The sequence below is a fragment of the Heterodontus francisci genome, unplaced genomic scaffold, assembly GCF_036365525.1.
Source record: "Heterodontus francisci isolate sHetFra1 unplaced genomic scaffold, sHetFra1.hap1 HAP1_SCAFFOLD_822, whole genome shotgun sequence".
Classification (NCBI taxonomy): domain Eukaryota; kingdom Metazoa; phylum Chordata; class Chondrichthyes; order Heterodontiformes; family Heterodontidae; genus Heterodontus; species Heterodontus francisci.
In genome coordinates, this window is record NW_027140126.1 from 283,006 (window position 1) to 298,251 (window position 15,246).

A 15,246-nucleotide genomic window follows, 5' to 3' on the forward strand; every position below is an offset into this window, starting at 1 on the left:
TCAGTACTGAGCGAGCGCCGCACTGTCGAAGGGTCAGTACGGAGGGAGTGCCGCACTGTCGGAGGGTCAGTACTGAGGGAGTGCCGCACTCTCGGAGGGTCAGTACTGAGCGAGCGCCGCACTGTCGGAGGGTCAGTACGGAGGGAGCACCGCACTGTCGGAGGGTCAGTACTGAGGGAGCGCTGCACTGTCGGAGGGTCAGTACTGAGGGAGCGCCACACTGTCAGAGGGGCAGTACTGAGGGAGTGCCACACTGTCGGAGAAACAGTACTGAGGGAGTGCCGCACTGTCGGAGGGTCAGTACTGAGGGAGCACTGCACTGTCGGAGGGTCAGTACTGAGCGAGCGCCGCACTGTCGGAGGGTCAGTACTGAGCGAGCGCCGCACTATCGGAGGGCCAGTACTGAGCGAGCGCCGCACTGTCGAAGGGTCAGTACTGAGGGAGTGCCGCACTGTCGGAGGGTCAGTACTGAGGGAGTGCTGCACTCTCGGAGGGTCAGTACTGAGCGAGCGCCGCACTGTCGGAGGGTCAGTACTGAGGGATTGCCGCACTGTCGGAGGGTCAGTACTGAGGGAGCGCTGCACTGTCGGAGGGTCAGTACTGAGGGAGCGCCACACTGTCAGAGGGGCAGTACTGAGGGAGTGCCACACTGTCGGAGAAACAGTACTGAGGGAGTGCCGCACTGTCGGAGGGTCAGTACTGAAGGAGCGCCGCACTGTCGGAGGGACAGTCCTGAGGGAGCGCCGCACTGTCGGAGGGTCAGTACTGAGCGAGCGCTGCACTGTCGGAGGGTCAGTACTGAGGGAGCGCCACACTGTCAGAGGGGCAGTACTGAGGGAGCGCCGCAGTGTCGGAGGGTCAGTACTGAGGGAGCGCCGCACTGTGGGAGGGTCAGTACTGAGGGAGCACTGCACTGTCGGAGGGTCAGTACTGAGCGAGCACCGCACTGTCGGAGGGTCAGTACTGAGGGAGCGCCGAACTGTCGGAGGGTCAGTACTGAGGGATTGCCGCACTGTCGGAGGGTCAGTACTGAGGGAGTGCCGCACTGTCGGAGGGTCAGTACTGAGGGACTGCCGCACTGTCGGAGAGTCAGTACGGAGGGAGCACCGCACTCTCGGAGGGTCAGTACTGAGGGAGCGCCAAACTGTCAGAGGGGCAGTACTGAGGGAGCGCCGCACTATCGGAGAAACAGTACTGAGGGAGTGCCGCACTGTCGGAGGGTCAGTACCGAGGGAGCGCCGCACTGTGGGAGGGTCAGTACTCAGGCAGCGCTGCACTGTTGGAGGTGCTGTCTTTCGGGATGAGGTTCCCGTCTGCCCTCACAGGCGGGCGTAAATGATCCACAGCCACTACTGCGAGAAGAGCGGAGGGTGTGGGGGGCAGGCGGGGGTTGAGTTCTCCGGGGGTGTACTGGAGTCAATATGTGGCCCTCAGCTAATACCACAAACAGATGATCTGTTTGTGGGATCTTGCCATTAGCAAATTGGCTTTCGTGTTTCCTACATTACAACAGTGACTACATTTTAAAAGTACTGCATTGGCTATGAAGTGTTTGTGATGTCCTGCGGTTGTGAAAGGTGCTGGACAAATGCAAGTCTTTCTTCCTTTTACAGGTATCGGATCTCAAAGGAGAGGAAGAGTGGGAGTGGAAGCGGGTTACATTAGGAAGCAGTGGTTAGTTAATGTTGGGGTAGCCAGTTGCGCTTGCTTTGAACCCAACAGTCTGGGTTTGGTGACTTGCACAACTGGCAACCCAACTTGGGATTTCAAAAGGTTGTGACCCCCAAGGTGATGCTCAGCTCAGCTCAGGTTTTCAAAGCCCGTAGATTGCAGGAGAGTGGGCTGATACAGGTGAGGAGTTCGAGTTTTCATGTGCGGTAAAATGCCATCTTTCATTTTGTCAGGGCATGTGAAGGTTAGAAAATAAATTCAGATGAAAAGAAGATCGCTCCCTGATGGCTCAGCGTGTTTATTCCGTGACTCGCTGAATCTTACTCGACAAGACTGAATTCAAGGATTCACTCATTCAAAGTTTTATACTTCTATTAATACTGGTGGCATTGAGCAGAAAACAGGGAAAATGTACCAACAAGAGGGACGAACAAGAAACTGAAAGGCTTTTGTTTCGTGGCTCAATTAACGTGAAAATGTAAGGGTGAAAAGTTTATGTAGATGAATTGCATATGACGATTACAATTTCTTCATGTCTCAAAGATCTGGACTGTCTCTTTTCAAAAGACAATATAAATGTTTGCTAAAGTTAATCAGACTGCCTTAAGTGATGCTCAACTGAAGTAGCTTAAAGCATTAAAATTTAAAAGCTGTACACCTAAAGAAGGCTTTTAAAGAAGCCAAATAAATAGATCCTACAGGCTTTAAAACAATAAAGATTTTGGCTTGGGGCCCTGGAGAAGAGTAAGCAAGAATGCTGCCAATCAGGAGGGTCCAAGACAATGTGAATAAACCCCCACATCTGCAAATGACCGAAGCCAACAAAACAGTTTAATATTTTCTGCTAACTAGCAACTATGTGACAGGGATTGTCATCTCTGCAATTGAAAATAAATTTGAGAGACTTAATCTGGATTGCTACTTTGAACTCTGGTATAACTTGTTAAAGAGTTTGAAATTTAACCTGAATACTGCAATTTTAGGTTAATTTCAGCAAGTGATGTGATAATGTGTGACATTTAGTTTATTCTATACAGTATGTATTGCCAATGTTTACCAATAGTGGAATCTGTTTCATGGATGTGTTTGATGGGGGACAGTGTAGAGGGAGCATGACTCTGTATCTCACCCCCGTTTCTTTTTTTTCTCCAAGGTGGCCTTTATACCCCAGGCCCCTTGTATATTTTTCATGTCGAGGGGGCCTTTATTCCTCAGGACCCCTTTATATACATATTTACAAAAATAACTTTATTAAAAACAGAAAAATAAACCAAAACTCAAATTAAAATGCCATTCCCGGCGTCGACGATGCACTCCAGTCCCTGCGGTGCCCACCGGTCGCGGAAGGCCTCAAGCGTGCCAGCGGACACCGCATGCTCCTTCTCCAGGGACACCCGGGCGCGAACGTAACCGCGGAAGAGGGGCAGGCAATCGGGGAAGACGGACCCCCCCGACGGCCCGCAACCTGGACCTGTGAATTGCCAACTTGGCCAGGCCCAGGAACAGACCGACGAGGCGATCCCCCTAACGGCCCACGCCTCTCTGCGCCGAGTGCCCAAAGATCAGGAGCATGACGGGACTGCCCTGTGCAACACCCTCCACCCCAGGTCCCTGATGTAAAGGGGGAAGACTCCAGCGTAGAGAGACCTCCATCGGGGTTTCCCCTCGCCGCCAGATGGCAACGCGGACCGCCAGGGCGTGTCCGGCCGGCTGACGAGGGCGAGGAAGTGGAGAGTGTGCAGGAGCAGCCCGTACAGGAAACCCCTCTGTGCCGATTGGAATGGGACGGAGGGCATTTCCGAGAGGCGGCTCGGGTTGTGCGGGACCGGCTCCCAAGGAGGGTTTCAGGGTCCAGGTCCAATGAGAAGTTCTGGCCGAACGGGGGTCAGCTTGGCCGGGAGCGCTCCACACTCCTGAGCCCCCTCGCCACCCGCAGTGAGGGGCGTCCCGGGGGTTTCGGCTACTCCTCCGCCCGCCGGACCGTCCCCGGAGTCGGCTGCCCGGACAGCCGAGGCGCTCTCCTCCACCGGTGGGGGAGCGCCCTGACTGGAGGCGACCATGTTCCAGACTCGGAATAGATCCCGGTAAAAGACAGGCAACTCCCTCAGAGAGGCGCGGCTAACGGACTCCATCGGGAGCTGCGTATCGTCTTGAAGGCAGCTGACACTGGCGGAAAAAATACGTCGCCAGCGCACAACATCTGGGAGGATGCTCGACGAACAGGTATCTCTGCGGGGTCCGAAGGCGGAGAGTCGCAGCCTGGGTGCGGATGCACACCAGCGACTGGCTGCCCTCCTCAATCGCGAGACTAGAGACCGCGGCAGAGACCCAGTGTTTACTCTTGCCCTAGAAGAAATCGACGAGTTTCTTCTGGATCTTGGTGGCGAATGCAGGGGGTGGGGCCAAAGTGACCAACCGGTACCACAGCATCGAGGCCACCAGTTGGTTTATGACCAGCACTCGGCCCCTGTAGGAAAGCACTCGGAGCAGTCCTGTCCAGCGCCCCAGCCGAGTAGTGACTTTAGCCTCCAACTCCTGCCAGTTTGCCGGCCAGGCTTCCTAAGCGGGGCTAAGGTGGACTCCCAGATAGAGGAGGTGCTTGGTACTCCACACAAAAGGCGTCAACTCCTCCGGCAAGGAGTCCACCCGCCACTGACCCACCAGGAGTCTGGAACATTTCTCCCAATTGATCCTCGCGGAGGACGCGGCAGAAAAGGTCTGCTGGCAGTCGCGCATCCTCTGCAAGTCAACGGGATCTGTGACCGCGAAGAGCACGTCGTCGGCGTAAGCCGAGAGGACGACCCGCGTGGCTGGCTCGCGCAGAGCCAATCCCGTTAACCTCCTGCAAAGCAGGCACAGGAAGGGCTCCACGCAGATGATATACAATTGACTGGACATGGGGCATCCCTGACGCACTCATCTCCCAAAGCGAAGGGGCACCGTCAACGACCCGTTAACTTTGACTAGACACTCTGCGGCGGCGTATAAAAGTCGGACCCGGGTCACGAAATGCGGCCCGAGTCCGAAAGCGCGCAGAGTCCCGAAAAGGTATTCGTGATCCACCCTGTCAAACACCTTCTCCCGATCGAGGGAGAGAAAGGCGACTGACTGACTGACCAGTCCTCTGGGAAAGATAGATCAGGTCCCGGACCAGGTGGATGTTGTCCTGGATGGAACAGCCCGGGACCGTGTAGGACTGGTCGGGGTGGATCATGTGGGCCAGCACGGAGCCCAGGCGGGTAGACATAGCCCGGGCAAAGTTCTTATAATCCGTGCTGAGGAGGGAGACCGGACGCCAGTTTTTAAGCAGGCGGAGATCGCTCCTCTTCGGCAGCAGGACGATGACCGCCCTGCGCCACAAGAGGGGCATCTCCCCGGTTGCCAGGCTTTCCCCCAGGACCCGCGCGTAATCATCCCCCAGGACATCCCAGAACGCCCTGAGGAACTCCACGGTCAACCCGTCCAGCCCTGGGGATTTGCCCCTTGAGAGCTGGTGGAGGGCGCCGGTCAGCTCCGCCAAAGTGAGCGGAGCCTCCAATCCTTCGGCGCCCTCCAGGCTGACCTGCGGCAGGTCCTCCCACAAAACTCTGCGCGCATCCTTGCCGGACGGATCAGGAGAGAACATCGCACTGTAATAAGTCCGGACCAGGAGGCCCATTCCCTCCGGATCTGTGATGAAGGATCCGTCGTCGGCCAGCAGCTGGACGAGCTGCTTACGGACCACCCGCCATTTTTCCAGTGAGTAGAAGAAGGCTGAGGCGCGGTCCAAATCTTCCAGGATCTGGATCCGCGACCTCACGAACGCGCCTCGGGACCCAAGGAGCTGCAGGTCCCTCAGCGCGCCCTTCTTCTCTTTATACGCCTGCCACAGGGCCGGGTCCGCGACTGCATGACCGAGGCGGGACTCCAAGTCGAGCACCACCCTCTCAAGGCGCCCGATCTCGGCTTCCCGCCTCTTGGTCGACCCCTTCGCGTACTCCTGACAGAAGACACGGATTGCCCACATCCCACCATAGCCTCAAGGAGGGGAAGCCCCCCTGCTTCTTTCTCCAGTTGGCCCAGAATCGACAGAACGAGTCCCGGAATCGCTCGTCTACCAGCAGTCGGTTGTTAAAGTGCCAGTACGCGGACCCCGCCCACGTGCGGAGCGGAATGAACTCCGCCCACACCAGGTGGTGGTCCGAGCACGGCACCAGCCGCATGGAGGCCGCCGAGACGCGGGAGATGTATGCCTGCGAAAAGTAGAGGCGGTCGATTCGGGACCCTCCTCCTCCAGACCTCCACGTGAAGGCGCTGGAGTCGGGATGGTGATTCCGCCAGACGTCCACCAAGTTGAGGGAGCTGATCAGTCCCCTCAACGTCTCCACCGACGCTTGGCCACGCTGGGGACCGGAGCGATCCCCCACCTCGAGGGTGCAGTTAAAATGCCCCCCGAGGATAATGCACTCGCCACTATCGATGGAGCTCAAGAGAGCGGACACTTCTTCAAAGAAGTGCGGTTGCAACCCGCCGGGTCTTGGCACGTACACGTTCACAAAGTGGAGCGGCACGCTACCCAGGCGGACGGCGAGGTGGAGCAAGCAGCCCGGCACTAGCTCCTTGACCCCCAAGATCTCCGGCTGAAAAGTCGGGGCCAACAAGATAGCCACCCCACTAGAAATAGGGGTGAGGTGACTCATGTAGACCCCACCCTGCCACTCCAGGAGCCAGGTGGCTTCGTCTCCCGGAACGGTGTGGATTTCCTGCAGAAAGCTCACCGCATATCTCCCTTCCCTCAGAACTGAGAGATTGTGAAATCTGCGGTGAGATCCCCTACTACTGTTGATGTTGAGGCTGGCTATGGTTATCTTCATGTCAAAGGTACTTAAAACCCGTCACCAACACCTCACTGTGAGGAGGGAATGGAAGTGCACCTGGCCCTCCACTCCCCCAGCAACCCATTGAGGAACGCATTAAATCGGCGCCTCTCAACCAGTTTCACGTCCGCGCCCTTCCCCGCTTTCTTGAGGGCGGCACGGCTGGACTGGATGATTAGCGCCAGACTCGACCAACGGCCGAGGGCCAGCTGAACTTTATTGCGGCAACCCCTGCAAGCCGCGAGGAAATCCCGGAGTTCCGCCGTGGGGATGAGGGGAGACTCGGTGGGAGGCACGAGGGACTCCACCACCTCACTGGCGATGGAATCAAGGTCGTCCTCCGTGCCCCGCACCGAATCCCCGTCCTCCTCCGGGGCGTCACCGCCAGCAGCTGACATGCCCACCACACACTGTGGGGCGGACGTCCCAGCCGCCCCAGCTGATCCCGCCTCCGTCACGATCCCACCCCCAGGATCGATGGCGGAGGAGTCCTCTCTGGGTTCCACTGTAAAACTAGAGCCTGTGGGCGCCAGCGGCCCAGGACCCCCCCCTCCACCCCCGTCCCCAGGCCAATGAGCGGTCCAGGGGAGACGGAAGTTCCCGACTCCGGAAATCCAGCCGGAGCCGAGACCGGAGGCGGAGAGAGGAGGCCATCTCCCGCTCTGCCAGCACCCACAGGCCCAGCAGATGGGGCAGTATTTTCGGTTATAACAGGGTCGGGTGTCTCCTGGTGGTGAGTGGATTCTGGCTGGGAGGTCCGACTCCTCAGGGCTTCCCCCTCCCCTCCACTCAGGGCACCCGACCCAGTGGCAGAATGGACGGCGTCCCCAGGCTCCCCCACCACAAGCAGGGCTCCACTGGCTTCCCCCGGAGGGGCCACATATACAGGTGTCTCCCCCTCCCCTCCATCCTGAAGAATAGGGAGCTCCTGCCCAGACTTTGCAGCCTTGATGTTGGTGGTGCTAGGGGGAACCTGGGGACCCGAAACAGGAGACAGCTCCCCTCCAACAGATGGGCCCTGCACCTCAGAGCCCCTTGTTACCTCTGTGGAGGGGTGCCTTCTCCTCTTTTTCCCACTGGGGCACGGAGGCTCGGAGATCTCCATGACATCAGAGGCCTCCGCCTCCTCCTTTTTTTTAGTCACCCTGGGCCTGAGCCCAGCCCTGGGACAGGTGGATTCCGTGGGAACGGGCCTTGGGCTGAGCTCAGGCGTGGGTTGTGTCACGGTGTCCAGGGGACGCACCTCTTGATGTTTATTTTTGCTCCGTGCCTTCCTTCCACCCAGACGGGCACTCCCCTCCCCACCGGAGGCTGTGAAAACCACAGCCTCCAGAACCGACTGAACGGTGTCTGTTGGATGTGTGGGGGGAGCGGGAGGAGGTGCAGTGGCGTCACCCTGGGCCGCTGAGGTGGAGTTGGCTGCCGGGAGGTTGGGGCAGTTCTTACGAATGTGCCCCACTCCCTTGCATGCACGACACCGCGCCCCGTCCGAGGTCCAGAAGACGCGATAGGCCGTCCCCTGGAACTTCACATTACATTGGCCCTCTGAGACCTCCTCCCGCGCCAGCTGCATAAATAGCTGGCGACAGAAGGAGTAGACATGTTGGAGGCTGTGCTCCCGAAGACTGAGCGGGACTGGGGTGATCCCCGACCTCACATCCCCCAGATGGTGCAGGTGGGGGAGGAGGAGCTCACTGGGAATGAAGGGCGGGACGTTTGATAGCATTATCCGCTGCGCAGTGGCCCCCAGAGGGTCCACCGGCAGGAAGATCCCCCCCACATGATCCCTTTACTCAGGGCCAGGGACACCGCCCGCTCGGTCTTCAAAAAGAACACAGCCTTCCCATACATCTTTGAGGCCGCAACAATGGCCGAGGGGCCGACAACCTCGGCCATTGCCTTTACGCAGGCCTCAAAAGACATGTTGGGGTGAGGATAGCTCTTCACCCCATGGCTGGATGTTAGCAATTTAAAGGGTGACGGGGCCACGTGGGCAGCCACAGAGGCTGCAGCTGCATAGGTAGTAGAGGGCCCCACCACCAATGATGAAGGGCTTGCCATGGGTCTAAGAGCTAAACCCACCCCAAATTGTGGGCTTGCACACCGAATATCAAAAGATTCACAGAAGATATTGAATATGTATTTAAAAAAAACAAACAAACAAACAACAGGTTAGGGGAAAAGCTGAGGGAATAGAGGAGAGGGAAAGACAGGTTGTATGGGATGACTTGCTCTCAGGAGGTGGTGCACACAGCACACTTAAAACAGTCTTTGCCAGCACACTTGGTCTTCCGGACTTCTGTTCTTCTGGTTGGGGGAGGCGTCTTCACCTGAGTCAGCTGAAGCTGCCCAGGCTGAGCAATTGGGGTGAGGAGGGAGCTTCCCTGTGTGCTTGTTGCAGCAGCACAGATTCCTGCTGAATTGGCAGCCCCACCTCTTGTTGTTCCGGCCACGTGTTCCTCCCCCAACAGTCCAAAGCAAAGCAAATTACTGATGTTCAGCACCCAGCTCCAGCCAAAGCCTTGTTTCCAACAAAAAGTCTCTTTCTTCTCTTTAATGGTGATTGTTGTTGAAGCTTTCCTCTGCTCAGTGTAGCTCCTCTCTCCACCTCAGCAACCTCCAACTGCCACCAGCACTCTCAGCTGAGGCTCATTGCTGCAATCAGCAGTCAACACTCCAATTAGACAGCAGCCAACCGCATTTTTTTTTGTTTTTGTTTTTTTTCTTTTTTTTTGTGCTGTACCTGTCCTGGGAGTGTTTGATGGGGACAGTGTAGAGGGAGCTTTACTCTGTATCTAACCCTGTTTTTTTTCATCTAATCCTTTTTTTGAAGGTGGCCTTTATACCCCAGGCCCCTTTTATGTATTTTTTGTCGAGCCATGCTGCACCTGCCCTGGGACTGTGTGATAGGGCTGGGGATCACTTGATGCCACTGGATATGTAAAATAGAAAGCATTCCTTACACAGCTCCAATATTTCTTACCTACAAAGCTAGGCAGAACCTGATTCTCCGTTAAATGAAGGAACTGATATTGTTGCAAACAATTAGCAGCCTGGGGACAGTACAGCACAGTTAGAACACTTCATTTTCACCTCTGGGGTTTGTGTCAGACTCCATCCCAGATTGATGGAATGAAACTCAGTCTCTCACAGTTGTAAACCTCTTCAGTCAAATCAGATGCATAAAAATTCCAAAAAAACAGTTCCTTGTGAAAGTGTCGCCACTGCATGAACTTCCCATTATTATTATCTTCGCTGAGAGAGACCGCAAGGAAATCTGAGGTGTGATATTTCCAATGGTGCAATCTGGAAGATCACCAGATATATACAGAGAGAAAAAGAGAGAGACAGAAAGAGAGAGAGAGACAGAGAGACAGAGAGAGAGAGAGAGACAGAGAGACAGAGAGAGGAGAGAAAGAGTGAAAGAGAGAGACAGATAAAGACAGAGACAGAGAGATGATCTACTTAAATAATTACAGTGAATTACATCCAGTGTACAGCACAAAAACAGGCCATTTGGCCCGACTGCTCCACATGAGCCTCCTCCCACCCCCTACTTCTGTCACCATATCCTTCTATTCCTCTCTCCCTCATGTGTTTATCCAGATTCCCCTTAAATACATCGATAGTATTCACTTCAACCACTCCCTGTGGGAGCGAGTTCCACATTCTCACCACTCTCTGGGGAAAGGAGTTTCTCCTGAATTCCCCATTGGATTTATTAGTGAAGGATGTAAATGCGTTGGAGGCAGTTCAGAGAAGGTTTACTAGACTGATACCTGGAGTGGGCGGGCTGTCTTACAAGGAAAGATTGGACAGGTTAGGCTTGTATCCTGGAGTTTAGAAGAGTAAGAGGCAACTTGATTGAAACATATAAGATCCTGAGGGGTCTTGACAGGGTGGATGTGGAAAGGATGTTTCCCCTTGTGGGAGAATCTAGAACTAGGGGTCTCAGTTTAAAAATAAGGGGGTCGCCCATTTAAGACAGAGATGAGGATATTGTTTTTCTCTCAGAGGGTAGTGAGTCTTTGGAATTCTCTTCTTCAAAAGGCAGTGGAAGCAGAGTCTTTAAATATTTTTAAGGCAGAGGTAGATAGATTCTTGACAAGCAAGGGGGTGGAAGGTTATCAGGGGTAGGCGGGAATGTGGAGTGATCAGTTCAGCCATGAACTTATTGAATGACAGAGCAGGCTCGAAGGGCCGAGTGGCCTACTCCTGCTCCTAATTCATACGCTCGTATTGATGGCCCCCTAGTTCTGGTCTCGCCCACAAGTGGAAACATCTTCTCTATGTCTACCTATCGAAACTCCTTCATCATTTTAAAGCCCTCAATTAGGTCAGTCCTCAGCCTCCTCTTTTCTACAGTTAAGAGCCCCAACCCGATCAATCTTTCCTGATAGAATCACAGAATTGTCATAGCACAGAAAGAGGCCATTCAGCCCATCGTGTCTCTGCTGGCTCTCAGCAAGAGCAAATCAGCTCGTCGCACTCCCCCGCCTTTTCCCCACAGCCTGGCAAATTTTTTCTCTTCGGATAATTATCCAATTCCCTTTTGAAAGTCTCGATTGAATGTGCCTCCACCACACTCTCAGGCAGTACATTCCAGATCCTCACCACTCGCTGCATAAAAACCTGTTTCCTCCTGTCGCTGTTGCATCTTTTGCCAATCACCTTAAAATCTGTGTCCTCTGGTTCTCGATCCTTCCATCAGTGGGAACAGTTTCTCCCTATCCACCCTGTCCAGACCCATCATGATTTGGAACACCTTGATCAAATCTCCTCTCAACCTTCTCTTCTCAAAGGAGAACTGTCCCAGCTTCCCCAACCTATCCATGGAACCGAAGTCTCTCATTCCGGGAACCATTCAGGTAAATCTTTTCTGCACCTTCGATAAAGCCCTCACAGATATGACCGCTCAGTAAATCTCTCTTGCAATGACTGTTCTTACCTCCCATACCCCACCTGGAAGTTCATTGCATGATTTAATCAATCTATGCCACAAAATTCTTTCTGATCAATGCCAGTTTTGCCTTCACCAGTTTGTACCTGTGCACCTTTATTCTCCTGAAATAGCTTAGCTTGATGTTGTAATCTGGATTTACCGGTTCTACGGAGTTTAATATCTTTTCTGGACATCCACAAGCCAAAGCTCCCCAACCCCATCTCTTCCTTAAAGACTGTAGATGTGTGTGGGCTCGTCCTTGTAGCTCAATCTACCGATGCATTTGGAGCGGGAAGATTTCTGCTGTTAAGGCATATGAAATTGCAGAAGAAGAATAGTGCATGGTGCTCCCCTACAACCACATTGTCATTCAATCCAACCTTTGCACAGACTGTATGCGAATTCTCCATCCCCCCCCCCATCCCCCCCCCCAATCTCATTCACGGCCCTGGGGAACGTTCCCTGATCCCACAGCGCAATACAGCAAAGTTTCACAACATCCAGCCATGCTCACCTCTCCATCAGTCGACCCTGGTCTCTGGCCCCCGCGGACAACAACACGGCTACACCCCGTCAACGAAACAGGGTTTGGGACTTGATCTGAGAACAGCGTTTGCTCTGTGTATAACTTACGTTACAGCTGAGCTGGTGGACTGCTCTGCGTCCTTACAAGTCAAGGACGACCAGATGGCATCGCAACGTGCAGGTCCCCGTTCGTTTGTAGCACTGTTCGCCGGGAGTCGGATTGCTGCAGTAACAACTATGTGCCGCAGTTATAAACACGTTAACACCGCAGGTCCGTCACCATCTGTAAAGGCAAAAATGATTTGTAACTTGGGTGTTGACTATATCAGTTGCAAGGCCTAATGATCTCAGAGGAATATTCAAACAAGAGGACATTCAGCCCCTCTCTCTCGAACCTGTTACACAGGAACAGGAGGAGGCCCATTCAGCCCCTCTCGAGCCTGTTACACAGGAACAGGAGGAGGCCCATTCAGCCCCTCTCGAGCCTGTTACACAGGAACAGGAGGAGGCCCATTCAGCCCCTCTCGAGCCTGTTACACAGAAACAGGAGGAGGGCCATTCAGCCCCTCTCGAGCCTGTTACACAGAAACAGGAGGAGGGCCATTCAGCCCCTCTCAAGCCTGTTACACAGGAGCAGGAGGAGGCCCATTCAGCCCCTCCTCGAGCCTGTTACAACAGGAACAGGAGGAGGCCCATTCAGCCCCTCCTCGAGCCTGTTACAACAGGAACAGGAGGAGGCCCATTCAGCCCCTCCTCGAGCCTGTTACAACAGGAACAGGAGGAGGCCCATTCTGCCCCTCCTCGAGCCTGTTACACAGGAACAGGAGGAGGCCCATTCAGCCCCTCTCGAGCCTGTTACACAGAAACAGGAGGAGGGCCATTCAGCCCCTCTCGAGCCTGTTACCCAGGAACAGGAGGAGGCCCATTCAGCCCCTCTTGGGCCTGTTACACGGGAACAGGAGGAGGCCTATTCAGCCCCTCTCGAGCCTGTTACACAGTAACAGGAGGAGGCCCATTCAGACCCTCCTCGAGCCTGTTACACAGGAACAGGAGGAGGCCCATTCTGCCCCTCCTCGAGCCTGTTACACGGGAACAGGAGGAGGCCCATTCAGCCCGTCCTCGAGCCTGTTACACGGGGAACAGGAGGAGGCCATTCAGCCCCCTCTCGAGCCTGTTACACGGGAACAGGAGGCCCATTCAGCCCCTCTCGAGCCTGTTACACAGGAACAGGAGGAGGCCCATTCAGCCCGTCCTCGAGCCTGTTACACGGGGAACAGGAGGAGGCCATTCAGCCCCTCTCGTGCCTGTTACACAGGAAGAGGAGGCCATTCATCCCCTCTCGAGCCTGTTACACAGGAACAAGAGGAGGCCATTCAGCCCCTCTCGAGCCTGTTACTCAGGAACAGGAGGAGGCCATTCAGCCCCTCTCGTGCCTGTTACACAGGAACAGGAGGAGGCCATTCAGCCCCTTCGAGCCTGTCCCACCATTCAGTTGGATCAGGGCTGATCTGGACTTCTACGCCATTTACCTTCCTTTAACCCATATCCCTTGATACCCTCATGCAACTAAAATCCAATGATCTCAGCGTCCATAGCTCCAATTCAGCCAGGCGTCCACAAATCTCTGGGGGGGTAGAGAGATCCAGATTTCCGCTCCCCCTTTGTGCAAGGAAGTACTTCCTGACATCAACCCCTGAAGGGCCCGGCTCGAATTCTGAGATGTTTCCGCAGCGGACGAAATACGTTCTCAGTATCGACCCTGTCACATTTTGAACACCCTGGCCAGATATTCCGAAACATCCTTTTCTCCTTCACATGCTGGAAGGCGGACTTTCTTTTTCCACATTTCTATCATGGGCGGTGAGCTGTGGAGAGAGTAAATCGCACCCTCCTCCGCGGTCTGGCAATGACCTGCCATTGCTCCACTTGCACCGCATTTTTCAGTCCTGCACAGACGCATGGCTTCTACTGAACTCGAACGGGGCGGTATTCCCAGATTGTGGCATCCGTCCGCGCCCCCCTACCCCCACCGGCATTTTCTGGCATTTCCCCCGACTACTGACGACACTGCCAGCTGCTTCCATCGAAATTAAATCATTCTGCAACCGTCGGCTGTGTCTCAGTGAGTCGCATTCTCGCCTCGAGGTCAGGAGGTTCAAGTCCCACTCCAGAGACTTGAGCTCATAAATCAGGCTGATACCGCCTGGTGCAGTACTGGGCGAGTGACCCACCACCCTCGGAGGTGCCGACGTTTCTCTTGCTGCGTTTCACCGCTCAGCGGTCCCCGCTGGACAGTGTGCGCCTGCGTCGGGTAAGATGCGATGCCTCCCATGGCCGAATACCCAGCTGGATCCAACCGTCTCAGGTTGAAGTCCCATGACTCAGGTTAACGCCCGGCGACACAGGCCTGTGCAACCCTCAGAGAAGTCAGTACTCTAAAATAAAGAGGGGGGCAGGGAAAGGGGAAAAAATTTTGAATTGATTGACTGATGAAGGGCGTGGCCCCAATTAAGCAGGCTTTCTCGCTTCCCCCCACCCCAATTCCTGTGATTAAAATTTACTCTCCCATTTCTTATATTCCCCATTTTCCACCGCAGGAACAAAACCTTCCTTCCAGCTTTCTTCTTCTTCTTCCCCGCCCCCCCAACCCCACTCAAAATGGCGGCCGCTTCGGTTGGACTCGCCGGCACGCGCCGGGAAAAAAGGCGCCAACACCCCCGAGAGCCCGCCTCCCCCTTCCTCCCATTGGTCCGTCCCAAAGCACCCGCCCACCACCTCCTTTACCTCGCAGCTGATTCGTCCTCCCGCCCCCCCCCCCCCCGCGCCGGATGTTCGACGCCCCCCCCTGATTGACGGGCGGCTGCCTCATCCCATTGGCCAAGCGCCATCAGCGAGGCGTCTGCTTGGTTGCCCGCTGCTGCCCATCACCCAGGAGCCGCCGGCGGCGGCGGCCCCGTCCGCCATCTTGTGGAGCGAAGCCAAAGGCCCAGCGGCGCTTTTAGTCTTTCTTCACCTGGTTTCCCTTCCCCGTCCACCCACCCCCATTCTCTCCTACATTCATTGCATTCTCCCAATGGAAGAAGCTGGGGGTCCTGACAGCAGCAATTTGCACTTCCCCAAAGCCCTTCAGCAAAATGGATGCTGGAGTCCACCAAGGAAGTGGGCTTGAAGGAGCTGAGCCAGTGGTCTGAGCTATGGGACGATGGTGTCCACTGGGGGCCTGGATCCAGTGGTCGGAGCAATGGGACGATG